This window comes from Papio anubis, unplaced genomic scaffold, assembly GCF_008728515.1.
Source record: "Papio anubis isolate 15944 unplaced genomic scaffold, Panubis1.0 scaffold223, whole genome shotgun sequence".
NCBI lineage: Eukaryota > Metazoa > Chordata > Mammalia > Primates > Cercopithecidae > Papio > Papio anubis.
The window spans coordinates 24,467-38,102 of NW_022162273.1; positions in this window are offsets into that span (position 1 = coordinate 24,467).

A 13,636-nucleotide genomic window follows, 5' to 3' on the forward strand; every position below is an offset into this window, starting at 1 on the left:
ATGAGGAATGGAGTGCTTCCACAGTTTTTGTTTTTGTTTTTTCCAAGACGGAGTCTTTCTCTGTCACTCAGGCTGGTGTGCCGTGGTGCAATCTCAGCTCACTGCAAACTTTGCCTCCTGGTTTCAAGCAATTCTCCTGCCTCAGCCTTCTGAATAGCTGGGACTACAGAGGCGCACCACCATACCTGGCTAATTTTGGTATTTTTAGTAGAGACAGAGTTTCACTATGTTGGCCAGGTTGGCCTTGAACTCCTGACCTAGTGATCCGCCTGCCTCGGCCTCCCAAAGCGCTGTGACTACAAGCCACCGCTCCCAGCCCTACTTTCATAGTTTTAAATTACTTCTCCAGAGAATACTTTTTAATTACCAAGAGTAAAGGAGAAGTTTAAAGTGAAGAAGCCTACCACCACTTATCAAGTGGTCAAGGTTAACGTCATCAATAATGAGACAAATCAGCTGGGTGTGGTGTCGCACACCTGTAATTCCAGCACTTTGGGGGGCCAAGGCGGGCAGATCTCTTGAGGCCAGTAGTTCAAGACCAGCCTGTCCAACACAGTGAAACCCCATCTCTACTAAAATACAAAAATTAGCAGGGCATGGTGGCACAAGCCTGTAATCCCAGCCACTCGGCATGAGAATCACTTGAACCCAGGAGGCAGAGGTTGCAGAGAGCTGAGATTACGCCATTGCACTCCAGCCTGAGAGACAGAGTGAGACTCTGTCTCCAAAAAAAAAAAAAGATATTGAATCTTCCTGTCCAAGAGCATGGTACCTTTCCATATGCTCGTCGTCTTTGTTTTATTGGAGACAGAGTCTTGCTCTGTCACCCAGGCTGCAGTGCAGTGGCGCCATCTCAGCTCACTGCAACTTCTGCCTCCTGGGTTCAAGCAATTCTCCCGCCTCGGCCTCCCGAGCAGCTGGGCTTACAGGTGCGTGCCACCATGCCCGGCTAATTTTTGGATTTTTAGTAGTGATGTGGTTTCACCCCATTAGCCAGGATGGTCTTGATTTCCTGACCTCATGATCCACCCACCTCAGCCTCCCAAAGTGCTTGGATTACAGGTGCGAGCCACAGTGCCCAGCCTCTTTTTTTTTTTTTTCCTTTTTTTGAGATGGAGTCTCGCGCTGTCTCCCAGGTTGGAGTGCAGTGGCGCAATCTCGGCTCACTATAACCTCTGCCTCCCGGGTTCAAGCAATTCTCTTGCCACAGCCTCCCGAGTTGCTGGAACTACAGGCGTGCACCATCAGGCCCAGCTAATTTTTGTATTTTTTAAAGGAGAGACGGGGTTTCACCATGTTAGCCAGGCTGATCTCGATCTATTGACCTTGTGATCTGCCCACCCAGGCTTCCCAAAGTGCTGGGATTACAGGTATGAGCCACTGCGCCCGGCCTCAAGGCTTCTTTGTGTTCATCAGTAATGTCGTTTTTGTTGTTGTTGTTGTTGTTGTTGTTGTTTTTAAGAGACAAGGTATCAGTCACAGCTCACTGCAACCTCGGACTCCTGGTCTCAAGTGATCCTCCTGCCTCAGCCTCCCAAGTAGATGAAACTACAGGCACATACCACCCCTAGCTAATTTTTAATTTTTTTGCAGATATGGCTTCTTGCCCGTATCTGCGGGTTCTTGCTTGTATCTGCAAAAGACAGAGCAAGACTCTGTCTCCAAAGAATAATAATAATAATGAGACAAATAAAATTTGCATGGCACCTGATACAATGCTAATGATCCTGGTTTGTTCTAGCTGTAGTTGTCAGGGGTAAAAATTTCCTCTGGAGGGTTTTGTTGTGTTTCTTCTGTTGTTCAGTAGCCCTGTAGATGTGGTTTCCCCTGTTGTACAGGAGCCCTATAGATGCAGTGTTGGCAGAGGAGGTGTTCTCTATGATAAGGTCTCAGCCTTTCAGTGGGCCATGTCCCTGTGTGGTGACCTTTACAAGGGCTTCTCTGTCACTCCCCACCTTTATGTGGTACCGGAAGACCCAAGAAGGCTGCCATTGGGTATTTCCCTTCTTCTAGGTTGGTTAGGCTCTAGTAAAATAGTTTCTCTTGAGGGAAAGCCTTAATAAAAAGTGCAGGCTGGGCGCAGTGGCTCACGACTGTAATTCCAGCACTTTGGGAGGCCGAGGTGGGAAGGTCATCTGAGGTGGGAAGGTCATTCCGAGGTCAGGAGTTCAAGACCAGCCTGGCCAACATGGTGAAACCCCATCTCTACAAAAATACAAAATTTAACTGGGCATGATGTCAGGTGCTTGTAATCCCAGCTACTTGGGAGGCTGAGGCAGGAGAATCACTTGAACCTGGGAGGGGGAGATGCAGTGAGCCGAGATCAAGCCATTGCATTCCAGCCTGGATGACAGAGTGAGATGCCATGTAAAATAATAAATAAATAGGCCGGGTGCAGTGGCTCACGCCTATAATTCCAGCACTTTGGGAGGCTGTGGCAGGCAGATCATGAGGTCAAGAGATCGAGACAATCACTTTAGTAGAGACGTGGTTGCCAGGCTGGAGTACAATGGTGCAATCTCAGCTCACTGCAACCTCCACCTCCTGGGTTCAAGCGATTCTCCTGCCTCAGCCTCCCGAGTAGCTGGGACTACAGGCATGTGCCACCATGCCCGGCTAATTTTTGTATTTTTAGTAGAGACAGAGTTTCATTATGTTGGCTAGGCTGGTCTTGAACTCCTGACCTCAGGTGATCCGCCTGCCTCGTCCTCCCAAAGTGCTGGGATTACAGGTGTGAGCTACCATGCCCGCCTGGTTCCTGTGGAATTTTGCTCTTGGGTTTTTATTCCAGTAAGTTGTAATTCTCCGTATCTGCCTGTCTGTCTCCCCACTTTGTGCCCTCAGTTCTCTGCTGGATCTAGAAAAAGTTGTTGATGTTTCAGTTAATTTGACATTTTTCTTGTTGTTAGGGTGGGGTGGCAGTGACCAAGCACCTTTCATGCTGAACAGAAACTGGAAGTTGAGCATACTTATATACATATATATATACACACACACACAGAGATACATATACATACATATGCATATACATACATATATATTTGAGACAGGTCTCACTCTGTCACCAAGGCTGGAGTGCCATCACAACTCACTGCAACCTTGAACTCCTGGGGTCAAGCGATCCTCCCACCTCAGCCTCCCAAGTAGCTGGGAGTACAGGCGCACACCACCATGCTCAGTCAATTTTTTTATTTTTAGTTGAGACAAGGTCTCACTCTGTTGCCCAGGCTGGTTTTGAACTCCTAGGCTCAAGCCATCCTCCTGCCTCAGCCTTCCAAAATATTGGGATCCACAGTCATGAGTCACTGAGACTGGCGACAGCATATATTTTAAATTTTGGTAATATTTGTCTTTATTTGATGGATAGTGCTTTCTGTTTCTCACCAACAGAATCTTTGCCTATCTCAAGGTAATGAAATTTTTCTCACAAATTTTATTCTGTACGTTTTACAGGTTTAGTTCTTGTTTCTTTTCTTTTCTTTTTCTATATTTTTCTTTTTGAGATGGAGTCTCACTCTATTGTCCAGGCTGGAGTGCAGTGGCACGATCTCGGCTCTCTGCAACCTCCACCTCCCGGACTCAAGTGATTCTCCTGCCTCAGTCTCCCGAGATTACAGGCACTTGCCACTATACCTGTTAATTTTTGTATTTTTGTAGAGACGGGTTTTGCCATGTTGGCCAAGCTGGTCCCAAACTCTTGACCTCAGGTGATTCGCCTGCCTCAGCCTCCCAAAGTGCTGGGATTACAGGTGTGAGCCGTCGTGCCGGGCCTTCATTCAGTTGATTTCTTACTACATCTTTCCTCTGCTTCCCAGGTTCAAGCAGTTCTCCTGCCTCAGCCTCAGGTACAGCTTTAGTTGTTATGTTAGATGTGTGATGAAGCAGGGAGTGAGATTGGAATTGACTGCAAATGAGCAAGAGAGAATTTTCTGGGGTGACCCAGTGTTCTGTTGGAATGGGAATTATGTAAGGGTAGATATTTGTCAAAACTCATAACACGGTACTTTTAAAATGTGTGTACCTTCTGAGGTAAATCAATAAAGTTGATTTATAAATATATATATATATGTGTCCTATAAAAGACAGGCACTTGCTTGCCACCAAACTGCTGTGGACTCCTGGCTTAGTCCAAGGGAGAAAGAAGTACAATAAACAGCCAAAGTAAGGCCAAAGTCTGGAGGACCCACAGCCACAAGGTACAAGGTACTTTGTGAGAAAGGCTTCCAAGCAGGCAGTAATATGCTTTTCCAACTTGAAAGGAGGCAAGACATACACAGATCTTCATGGCCCTCCTACTCCCTTCTACATCTCTTTCTGGAATTTATTTTGGTCCCAATAATAAGATAGGTACCCATCTTTACTTACTCCCAACAATGACCAATCTTTTCTTCATTGATGTGAAATACATCTTTAATATGCATTGATATGGTTTGGCTTGTGTCCCCACCCAAATCTCATCTTGAATTGTAGCTCCCATAATCCCCACGTGTCATGAGAGGGACCCAGTGAAAGGTAATTGAATCATGGGGGTGGGTTTTTCCCGTGCTGTTCTAGTGACAGTGAATAATTCTCACAAGATCCAATAGTTTTATAAAGGGCAGTTCCCCTGCACACTCTCTCTTGCTTGCTGCCATGTAAGACATGCCTTTGCTCCTCCTTCATCTTCCACCATGATTGTGAGACTTCTCCAGCATTGTGGAACTGTGAGTCCATTAAACCTGTTTTTCTTTTTTCTTAAGACGGAGTTCCACTCTTGTTGCTCAGGCTGGATCGCAATGGCATGATCTCAGCTCACTGCAACCTCCGCCCCTTGGGTTCAAGCGATTCTCCTGCCTCAGCCTCCCAAGTAGTTCGGATTACAGGCATGCACCACCATGCCCAGCTAACTATATTTTTAGTAGAGACAGGGTTTCACCAGGTTAGTCAGGCTGATCTCTAACCCTTGCCCTCAGGTGATCTGCCCACCTCAGCCTCCCAAAGTGCTGGGATTATGGGCATGAGCCACCACACCCAGCCAACCTCTTTTTCTTTATAAATTACCCAGTCTTAGGTATGTCTTTATTAGCAGCCTGAGAATTGACTAATACATGTTTTCTATGTATAGATACTTAGTTCCATAGCTAGACTCACTTGTTAAAATGATCTTTCTGTTTTCTTCTTTTGCCACTAATGTTAACAGGATTGTTCATATTACATTTTTTAATTAGTTACTGTTGGAGTTTTGGAAAGCTTTTAAGTACACCTGACTCTCAATCTATGCACAATTAATTTATGAATTTTCGGAATAAAATACTAAACAGTGCTTTTTTTTTTTTTTTTGAGACAAAGTCTCACTCTGTCACCCAGGCTAGAGTGCAGTGGCATGATCTTGAATCACTGCAACATCTGCCTCCTGGGTTCAAGTGATTCTCCTACCTCAGCCTCCTGAGTAGCTGGGATTACAGGTGTATGCCACCACGTCTGGCTAATTTTTGTATTTTTAGTAGAGACGAGGTCTCACCATGTTGGCCAAGCTGGTCTCGAACTCCTGACCGCAAATGATTCGCCCACCTTTGCCTCCCAAAGTACTGGGATTATAGGCATGAGCCACTGCGCCCAGCCAGAAAACAGTGCTCTTTCTAATACAGTATTCCAGATGAAATCATTTAAAACACTTCACACAATGTTTTAGCCTGATGCTTACAGCATACTTTAGAACTGCTGCCAGGTAGCTAATTGAACTTTTTATTATACAACTCATTGCCAGAAAAAAAAAAATTATTTCTGCCAGCATGTCATAGACTATTGCTTCAGGCATTTTGAGTCTATGTTTTGTTAACTTATGCATGTCCCAGGTATTTAATTTTTTTTTTCAGTGAAATCTTGATAGTAAGGTGACAGTCAACATCCCATAAATGCTCCAAGATGAAGAACCAGGCAGGATATCACCATTGACAACATATTATTAGCCAAATTTAAAAAGTTAAACAAGATCTATAGGATTACCAACTTCTGGTAAAAACTCTGTCCTGTTCTCTGGAAAATCACCCAAAATGACAAAGAGCATAAGAAACTGGAATACAAACTCCATTTTAAGTCAAATCTATAGGCACCAGCAAGGTGGCTGTAATAAAAAAGATAGACAATAATGATTAATGGCAGAAGTGAAAAATTGTTGTTTTTTTTTTTAACCTGATTTACTCACACATTACTGATGGGAATGTAAAATAGTACACTCACTTTGCAAAGCAGTTTGGCAGTTCCTCAAAATGTTAAGCTAAAGTTACCATATGGACCAGCAATTTCACTCATAGGTATACACCCACGAGAACCAACAATATACATCCACACAAAAACGTTTATGTAAATGTTCATAGCACCATTATCCATAACAGCCAAAAGAAGGAACAACCCGTATGTCCATCAAACGAACAAAATGTGATCTATTCATACAATAGAATATTATTCCATCCTAGTCTAAGCCAAGAAGACTTAAGTACTGATACCTGCTATGATGTTAATAGACCTTGAAAATACTGTCAAAATATTCCCTGAACCGTAGACTACCACATGCTGGATGAAACATTTTTCTTCTGGCAATGAGTTACTTCATTAAAGGTTCAGTTAGCCAAGTGAAAGAAGCCAGACATAAAAGGCCACATATTGTATTTACATGAAATGTCCAGAACAGGCAAATTTATAGAGATAGAAAGTAGATTAGTGCTTCTCCGGGACTGGAGAGAGGCTAGTGATGGCTAATAGGTATGAAGTTTCTATTTTCGGGTGGTGAAATTGTTCTTGAATTATTTAGTGGTGATGGTTGTACAGCTTTGCAACTATACTAAAAACCATTGAATTGTATACTTTGAAGAGGTGAATTGTATGGTATCTGAATTATATCTCAGTAAAGCTGTTAAAAAAAAAGGGACATATGTAACCCTAAACAATAACATATAAAGACACTGATAAGGTTTGGCTCTGTGTCACCACCCAAATCTGATGTTAAATTGTAATCCCTAGTGTTGGGGAGGGACCTGGTGGGAGGTGATTGGATCATGGTGGCAGATTTCCCTCTTGCTGTTCTCATGATAGTGATATCTCATGAGATCTGGTTGTTTAAAAGTGTGTAGCACTTCCCCTTTTGCGCTGTCTCCTTCTACGACGTGAAGATATGCTTGCTTCCCCTTCACTCTTCTGCCATGATTGTAAGCTTCCTGAGGCCTCCCCAGCCATGCCTCCTGTACAGCCTGTGGAACTATAAGTCAATTAAACCTCTTTCAGTTATAAATTACCAAGTCTCAGGTGGTTCCTTAAAACAGTGTGGGAATAGGCTAATATAGAAGATTGGTGAGGCATTGCTATAAAGATGCCTGGAAATGTAGAAGCAACTTTGGAACTGGGTAATGGGCAGAGGTTAGAACAATTTGGAGGGTTCAGAAGGAGACAAGAAGATGAGGGAAAGTTTGGAATGTCTTAAAGACTTGTTGAATGGTTGTTAACAAAATGCTGATAGTAATATAAAGTCCATGCTAAGAAAGTCTCAGAGGGAGATGAGAAACTTATTGGGAACTGGAGTAAAGGTCACTTGCTATGCTTTAGCAGAGACGGGCGGCATTGTGCTCTGCTTTAGGGGTCTGTAGAACTTTGAACTTGAGAGAGATGATTTAGGGTACATGGCAGAAGAAATTTCTAAGCAGCAGAGTATTCAGGACATGGCCTGGCTGCTTCTAATGCTCATATGCATTCGAATGCCTATATGCATTCAAAAGAGATGGTCTGAAATTGGAACTTATATTTAAAAAGAAAGCAGAGCAGAGAGGTTTGGAAAATGTACAGCCTGGCCATGTGGTAGAAAAGAAAAACCCATTTTCTGGGGAGGAATTCAAGAAGGCTGCAGAAATTTGCATGAGGAGCCAAATGTTAATAGCCAAGACAATGGGGAAAATGCTTCCAGGGCATTTCAGAGATCTTTGCGGCAGCCCTTTCAAAAGCCTGGAGGCCTAGGAGACAAAAACGGTTTCACAGGCCAGGCCCAGGGCCGCACTGCTCTGTGCAGCATCAGGACATGGAACCATGCATTGTGGCCGCTCCAGCTCCAGGCATGGCTAACACAGGCGAAGGTATAGCTTGGACCATTGCTTCAGAGGATAGAAGCCCTAAACCTTGGCAACTTCCATGTAGTGCTGGGCCTGTAGGTGCACAGAAGACAAGAGTTGAGGTTTGGGAGCCTCTGCCTAGATTTCAGAGAATGTATGGAAATGCCTGGATGTCCAGGCAGAAGTCTGCTGCAGGAGCACAGCCTTTGTGGAAAACCTCTACTAGGGTGGTGCAGAGAGATAATGTGGGGATGAAGCCCCCACACAGTGGAGCCATGAGAAGATGGCCACCATCCTCCATACCCCAGAATGGTAGATTCACCAACAACTTGCACCATGCACCTGGAAAAGTCACAGGCACTCAACAACAGCCCTTGAGAGCAGCCATGGGAGCTGTAACCTGCAGAGTAACAGGGGTGGAGGTGCCCAAGACCTTGGAAGCCCACCCCTTGCATCAGCATGCCCTGGATGTGAGACATGGAGTCAAACATTATTATGGAGCTATAAGATTTAATGACTGCCCTGCTGGGTTTTGGACTTGCATGGGGCCTGTAGCCCCCTTGTCTTGGTCAATCTCTCCCCCTTGGAATGGGAGCATCTACCTAATGTCTGTACTCCTGTTCTATCTTGGAAGTAACAAACTTGTTTTTGACTTGTGATTTTACAGGCTCATAGGCAGAAGCAGAAGGGACTTGCCTTGTATCAGAAGAGACTTTGGACTTGGACTCTTGAGTTAATGCTAGAATGAGTTAAGACTTTAAGGGACTGTTGGGAAGGCATGATTGGCTTTGAAATGTGAGAAAGTACATGAGATTTGGGAGGGGCTGGGGTGGAATGATATAGTTTGGCTCTGTGTCCCCACCCAAATCTGCTGTTGAACTATAATCCACAATGTTAGGAGAGGGACCTGGTGGGAGGTGATGGGATCATGGTGGCAGATTTCCCTCCTGTTGTTCTCATGATAGTGAGTTCTCATGAGATCTGGCTGTTTAAAAGTGTGTAGTACTTCCCCCTTTTTGCTCTCCCCTGCCGCCATGTGAAGATGTGCTTGCTTCCCCTTTGCCCTTCTGCCATAAATTTCCTGAGGCCTCCCAGCCATGCTTCCTGTATAGCCTGCAGAACTGTGAGTCAATTAAGCCTCTTTTCTTCATAAATTACCCAGTCTCAGGTAGTTCTTTATAGCAGTGTGAGAACAGAATTCACATATTGTTTAGAGGAAAAATTTTATTAACAGAGCACAGTAGAATATAGCACAACTGCCTTCTGATGGGGTACTAATGGAATCTGGAAAGATTTAGGAGGTAGAGGCATCAGGTTTTCTGGAAGTAGGGAGGAAATCAGAGGCTAAAAAGATTTTGAAAATGTGCATAGAACAGTTTGAGCTCAAGTCGCCACTCTTACCTTATTTTGCCAGGTGATTATCAATTCATCACAATTGCCACAGGAAATGAGAGGCATTATCTTTTACCAAATAGAACTTGATAGGCTATTAACTTGGGTACCCTGGGCCTGGAGGAGGATAGAAATAAGATAGAAGACTAAAAACAGGATACTAAGTGGAAGTCTGAATAAAAGGGGATGAACTCCAACTCCTATCCCACCATGCAGTGTGCCTCTGCCTGCTCTCCAGTAATGGTAGCCAGGCTTATATCCCCCATGCGGACTGGGACATCCTTCTCTGGGGAAATTATAGAGCAGCCTCTGGAGAAATTACACTTCTCAAAGAAAAATTAACAGATACTGACATTTAGGGTCCCAAAGGCAAAAAGTACGTGACACTCAAAGTTTCTAACTCAAAGACTCTGGACGTTAGTTGTAAACCCTGAGCAGATTAGACTTCAGATTGTCTCCCTTGGGTAAAATACAGTGGTCTCCCCTTATTCAAAGTTTCACTTTCCGTGGTTTCAGTTACCCTCAATCAATCTTGGCCCCAAAATATTAAATAGAAAATCCCAGAAATAAACAATTCATAAGTTTTACATTGTGTATTCTGAGTAGCTCGATGAAACCTCTTGCCATCCTGCTCCATGCCTCCTAGGGCACAAATTATCCCTTTGTCCAGCATATCCATGTCATCTACACTACCTGCCTGTTAGTCACTTAGTAGCCTTCTCAGTTATCAGACTGACAAAACATACTACATACAGGGTTTGGTACTATCTGAGGTTGCAGACATCCACTCGGGGTCTTGGACCATATCCCCCATGGATAAGGGGGATACTGTATGCATTATGTGTGGGAAGAGATTGGTGACCAAAAGGAAAGACTGTGGTAGAAATAATCTATGTGCTCACCACAACGAGGGAAAAGCTGTATTTCAAGTCTGTCTTTAAGTGAGGTTAGGGTTATATGATTGATCTCTGGACAACAGAAGAGTAGAAGTGACTTCTAAGACAGAGGTTCACAAACTTTCTTAGTTACAGCGTCCGTAGTACCAGGGCCATCTTTCCACAATGCTCCCAGGCAAAAAAACAAACAAACCCGTTAACTACCAATTCCATTTGCTCAGTAGTTAGTTCCAAATAACATAATAGTAGTAGTTTGTGATGTCAATAGTTGTAGTTGTGATAATCTCAAGATTTTAAAATATCTTGGGAAGCCCGTGTGAGATCTCTACAGTGGCATGGGAAACCTTGGCACCTAGTTTGAAACCCATGGTTCTCAGCTGTTTCTAGGCTAGTGCTTAAAAACACTGCACAATGCTCCAGTTTTTCCTTTTCCTGCCTCTGGGACATTGGAAATCATGTGCTCCACACACCATGGCTACACACTATGGGAAAGCAACAAAACACTGGAAAGACCCCTGGGGAATAAACTTTCATTCAGTTAAGCTACTCCGATTTGTTGGGTTATCTGAGGCTAGGACTGCTTACTGCAACTCAATACGGTAGTCACTTGAGGCTAGTGAGAAATGGAAATGCACACAGTGCCACATTTCACAATTTTAAAAACAGAAGCAGAGTCAAATACGTTTCCACTAAATGTATCTTTATTTTGATAGAACTACAATTCACTTTAACCACTGCATCGCATAGGACACTGTTGTACTATAATGCTTGTACAGGAACGTGCATTATCACTAGTGTTACACGTAAACATGTCACCAATCTAGACAGTATTAATAGATTGAGTTAGATGATTTTTTTTTTCTATGCACGCATGTAATATCACAATGTGTTTACTTGGATATTTTATGCAGATAGCACAAGATAGAGTATACCTATGCAAACAGCACAAGTTACAGTGATACCTATGTAAATTGAAATCCTAAAATGAGATGCTTAACATTTTCATTATAATTATTTTCTAGGTTAAAAATATGAAAAAATATTTAAATTTTAAACAAAGGCATATTACTGAGGCAGAATTCAGTGCAGATACAGAAGCTGGTACTACAACTGGCATAGTCAAGACGACTAGAAGACAGTATAGTGCACATTTAATGATGAATGGCAATTGCAATTTACTGCAGCAGAGCAAAATGGAAAAGCTGTCTGTTGTATTCAGAAGTGTTAAAGATATATAGTAGATAATACTTAAGACAATATTTAAGACATGTAATTTTTAGCAACCATTTAGTGAGTTTAGGTCAAAAAATAATACACAAAATTAGTCATATGAACTGAGTTAAATTTCTAATGAAACAATTTAAACAGCTTTTAAAAGGATCTGAGTTTGTAAACCTGGCAAGCTATAAACTAGCTTCTTACACATGCATACACAAAGAAGAACCTTAGATGGAGAGATGAACAAATTATCACTTTATCGTATTTAGAAAATTATGAGGAAAAGACCTTAAAAGACATTCACGAAAATTGAAAATCTCAATGAAACCATTAAACAATTTTGCTCTTGGATATACATGAACAAAATATATTTTTGCTTATAGAATATATTTTTAATAAAGACCAATTAATTCAAAATTTGAAAAATTTCAAGTATTTTTCTTTAGCCGTAGATGAACTGTTTGATATAAGACCCTGCCCAAAGAAAACTCTGGGCATATTCTGTCTCAAAGAACCTCCAAATTCACAATGTCGATTCATGTAAAGGCAATGAAATGTGAATTCATTGCCTAAAGGCTCAAACTCATGGCAGATATTTTTGACAATCTTCCATCTGTCAAAGAATTTCAGTTAGAGACAGAAAAGTTAGTTTCTATCACGAGGATGGGACTCCAGCTATGTTAAGTCAAAAGACCATCCGTGTTGGAATTTTAAAGCAAGAGGGTAAGTTTTCCCTCATTGCTTTATTCTATTGCATGATACACATTGAAAATATTTGTGTTCAGTTTTCTGAAGCAGACTCCAAGAAACGAGTCATAGAGACAGGTGTTATAATTCTTCAGTACATACGCACAAAAGCTATAGAATGTTGACAGTTTATGAAACTTCTGGGAAAAAAAAAAAGTAACCAATGATCTCATTTACTTACCAATATTACTTGGATGACTTACAAAAGAATTTTATAAGGATTTCCTGTACTAGAAAATCCAATTCAAGGTTTCCTTGAAACAAAAGAAATGCTTACCAAATATTCAATCAAAGACAAAAAGCACGGTGATTCACATTTTCTCCCTAATATCACGCTGCATATGAACAAGCTAAATTTGAAGCTCCTAAAACTGGAAAAACTTGTGACCTGGCTAGACAGGTAAAAGAATTTATTTACAATAGAAACATTTCATAATACAAATAAAACAGAATAACTCACATATTTTTCAAATGAGTCAATATGCAGAAAATTTTAAATGTAATAAATGGCTGCAATAAGCAAAATCTGAAGAACGGTATGTTGCACTGATAAACTGTTTTGTTTCCACTTATACAATGCCTCATCAAATTTGATGCTAATAAACTGAATTGATAGTGAATTTGCTTAAAAACAGTTTTGAAAGTGATATACATTTGCCTAGATATTAAATGAATTTTTCTAATAAAAGATGTTTTATTAATGTGGATGCAAATATAAAAAAAAAATTGGGGCTCTGTGCAGTGGCTCAGACCTGTAATCCCGGCACTTTGGGAGGCCGAGACAGGCAGACTGCCTGAGCTTAGGAGTTGGAAAACAGCCTGGGCAACATGGTGAAACTTCATCTCTACTAAAATAAAAAAAATTAGCCAGGCGTGGCAGCATGCACCTGTAATCTCAGCTACTGGGGAGGCTGAGGCAGGAGAATCGCTGGAACCCAGGAGGCAGAGGTTGCAGTGAGCCGAGATCGCGCCACTGCACCCCAGCCTGGGTGACAAAGTGAGACTCCATCTCGGAAAAAAAAAAAAAAATTGGATACTTGATTCAGTTATTGGAATTAAGCATATTTAGAACAACAAAATATGTTTAGAAGAACTATGTGAATCTACTTATCAACTGTTTTATAAATCTAAATGTGAGTTAAGTATTACAAATGAAAATTTTATGTGTGGATTAAGACATGCTGTGACACATTACATACCAGATTTCAAAAATAGTGCAAAAAATAATATGTCTCAATAATTTTTTACATTGATTACATGATGAAATAATATTATGGATATACTGGGTGAAGTAAAATACATTTTTAA